The sequence below is a fragment of the Capra hircus genome, chromosome 18 (genome assembly GCF_001704415.2).
Source record: "Capra hircus breed San Clemente chromosome 18, ASM170441v1, whole genome shotgun sequence".
In the NCBI taxonomy this organism is placed as follows: domain Eukaryota; kingdom Metazoa; phylum Chordata; class Mammalia; order Artiodactyla; family Bovidae; genus Capra; species Capra hircus.
Genome location: NC_030825.1, coordinates 35,449,810 through 35,453,475, shown reverse-complemented (window position 1 = coordinate 35,453,475; position 3,666 = coordinate 35,449,810).

Below are 3,666 nucleotides of genomic sequence, written 5' to 3'. Positions count from 1 at the left end.
CACCCCTCCCCCAAGCCCACTCCCCCTTGGCAACCAGCAGTCTGTTCTCTGTGTCTCATAAATAGTTTCATTTGTGTCATATTTTGGATTTCACATGCAAGTGATCATATGGTATTTGTCTTTCTTGACTTACTTCACTTAGTATGATAATCTCTGCATCCTTGTTGCTGCAAAGGGCATTGTTTCATTCTTTTATATCAGTCAGTTCAGTCATTCAGTTGTGTCTGACTCTTTGTGACCCCATGGACTGCAGCACACCAGGCTTCCCTGTCCATCACCAACCCCTGGAGCTTTCTCAAATTCATGTCCATCGAGTCAGTGATGCCATCCAACCATCTCATCTTCTGTCGTCCCCTTTACCTCTCACCTTCAATCCTTCCCAGCATCAGAGCCTTTTCCAGTGAGTCAGCTCTTCACATCAGGGTGGCCAGAGTATTGGAATTTCAGCTTCAGCGTCAGTCCTTCCAATGAATATTCAGGACTGATTTCCTTTAGGATGCACTGGTTGGATCTCCTTGGAGTCCAAGGGACTGAGTAGTATTCCACTGTATGTATATGCACCACATCTTCTTTATTCATCTATTGATGGACGTTTCTGTTGCTCCCGTGTCTTGACTGTTGTGAATAGTGCTGCTGTGAACGTAGGGGTGCATGCATTTTTTTGAATTAGAGGTTTGTCCGGATATATGCCCAGGAGTGGGATTGCTGGCTCATATGGTAATTCTATATTTAGTTTTCCGAGGAGCCTCCATACTGTTTTCCACAGTGGTTGCACCAGCTTACATTCCCACCAACAGTGTATGAGGGTTCTGAAGGGGGCTCTTAACCCTGCCTCCTCCTTCTGTCTTGGCTCTCTCCACCAGAGTCCTTGGGGACGCTTGGTAACTTGGGAACGTTCAGTGCCGCCTATTCACATTCATAGGACTCAGAAGAACAGGCAGTCGTGGAACCCAGCAGGACGGCTGGGGTGCTTCAGTGCGCCTGCGCCTGCACCTGCGCCTGCTCCCCTTAAGCAGGCCCAGCAGCTCAGGAGCCAAGGGAGCTGGCAACCCAGGCAGGCAGACACAGACTAGCCCCCTCTCTTGCCCTCTCATTTGAGGAGTCTGTCTGCTCTTTGTTTTGAGCCGACCAGGGTGGACTTGAAATGCTGCTAGGAGAACTCATCTCCCAGGAGTATGCTAAGCATGTCCCCCAGATGCAGTACAGAAAAATTTACACCCCCAGCCTGGAGCAGCTGAGCCTTTGCCCTTGGGGGAGGCAGGGCAGAGGTCCTGCAGAGTCTTGTGAGTTTGACCCTCTGGGGAATAAGCTGTTTCTTAGCTTCTCTGTTTGGACTATATTGCCTTGTTCCTTTTAACAACATCATGAGACATGCTGGGCTGGATGAAGCACAAACTGGAATCAAGATTGCTGGGAGAAATATCAGTAACCTCAGATATGCAGATGTTACCACCCTTATGGCTGAAAGTTACCACCCTTATGGCTAAAGAGCCTCTTGATGAGAGTGAAAGAGGAGAGTGAAAAAGTTGGCTTAAAGCTCAACATTCAGAAAACTAAGATCATGGCATCTGGTCCCATCACTTCATGGCAAATAGATATGGAAACAGTGGCAGACTTTATTTTTCTGGGCTCCAAAATCACTGCAGATGGTAACTGCAGCCATGAAATTAAAAGATGCTTGCTCCTTGGCAGGAAAGTTATGACCAACCTAGACAGCATATTAAAAAGCAGAGACATTACTTTGCCAACAAATGTCTATCTAGTCAAGGCTATGGTTTTTCCAGTGGTCATGTATGGATGTGAGAGGTGGACTATAAAGAAAGCTGAGTGCTGAAGAATTGATGTTTTTGAACTGTGGTGTTGGAGAAGACTCTTGAGAGTCCCTTGGACTACAAGGATATCCAACCAGTCCATTCTAAAGGAGATCAGCCCTGGGTGTTCATTGGAAGGACTGATGCTGAAGCTGAAACACCAATACTTTGGCCACCTGATGTGAAGAGCTGACTCATTTGAAAAGACCCTGATGCTGGGAAAGATTGAAGGTGGGAGAAGAAGGGAACGACAAAGATGAGATGGTTGGATGGCATCACTACCTCAGTGGACATGAGTTTGGGTGAACTCTGGGAGTTGGTCATGGACAGGGAGGCCTGGTTTGCTACAGTCCATGGGGTCGGAAAGAGTTGGACACAAGTGAGCGACTGAACTGACCTGAACAATGTGCTACAAGCATTGCATAAGCAGGGCACGTGCTGCCCTCAATATAAGCTTTTTTCAACTCAGTCTGGAAGAAAGGACACCCCTCACTGCAGCATTGGCACTTCCTTAGATCAAGCCACACCCTACCTTAAGCCCTTCAGTGGTTTCCCATTGCTGTAGGGCCAGGTCTGCATTAGAAAGGACAGTCAAGATCCTTTCTGATCTGGTCCCTGCCTGCCTCTCTAGATTCTACTTCAGTCACTTTCCCCTTCACCCCATGGGCTCCACCCATCTCCAACATCTGAAAGCCCCCTTTGCAGCGGCTTCTCTGGCTTTATTTTCCCTCAGGTTGAATTAATATCTCCTTCATCTGGGGCCCCACAACACACTTCACATTTCAAAGTGATAGAAATTGCGTAAGATTTTCTTTTGTGTTTGTACATACACGCCACCCTGTTTATGAGCCTTTGGAGGGGAAGAGCAAGAGTTACTCAGTACTGTGTCCCCAGCTCAGGATCCGGCCCGGGGCTCCATAAGCCTTTGCTGCACCAGTGGAGTTGGAGCATAAAGATGCCTGCCACTGTGCTGGAACAGGGGACTGCCTCTGGAGCATCCCGTCTGCTCGCGTGTTGTTCTAATCCTTTTCCCTCCCTGTCGCTTCTCAGGGTATCTCTTCTAGCTTTCCTCCTCCTTCCATTTGATAGTTACAAGCTTCACAGAAGAGCTGCAGCTTTCTTGAGAGAACAGTACCCTTGATTGCAAAATTAATATGCTATATTCACAAACCAGGTTTGGTGAGAAGGACTGCATTCTTACCAGGACATTGCTAACTGCACAGCAGTCCTTTAGAAGTCAAACAAAGCGTACTCTTTTTAATTTAAAAAATAATTTTAGACTTACAGAAGAATTGCAAACGTAAGAGTTCATGTACCTCCTTCACCCAGATTCCCCTAGTGATAACGAGTTATACAGCCATAGTACAATGATCAAAACCAGGAAAGTAACGTGGGTACAATATTTTATTGTATCCTATGTGACATTCTCTAGTTCTCACCTAATGTTCCTTTTCTGTTTCAATATCTGCTTCAGGATCCCAGCTTGCTTGTAGTTGTGTCTCCTCAGACTCTTCCGGTCTATAACAATTACTGATTTCTTTCCTTGCTTTTATGAACTTGACATCTCTGAGGAGTACCGATCAGTTACACAGAAGCATTTTCTTTGCTTCTGGTTGGTTTCCAGGTGATTGAAGTTCCTGGAGGTGTGTGGTCAGGATGAGTCCTGGATAAGTGCTTCTTTTTCCTTTCCCTATCATTCTGCTTGATTCCCTTGGGTTCTCTGGAGCAGGAGTCAGGGGAAGAAGCCATTCTGTGGAGGTGACCAGTGCTTCTTGACCTTGGGTGGTTACCACCACAGTCAGTTCCCAGTCACATCTGCAGTCAGTTATACAGGTAACCATGCACACTGACCTCG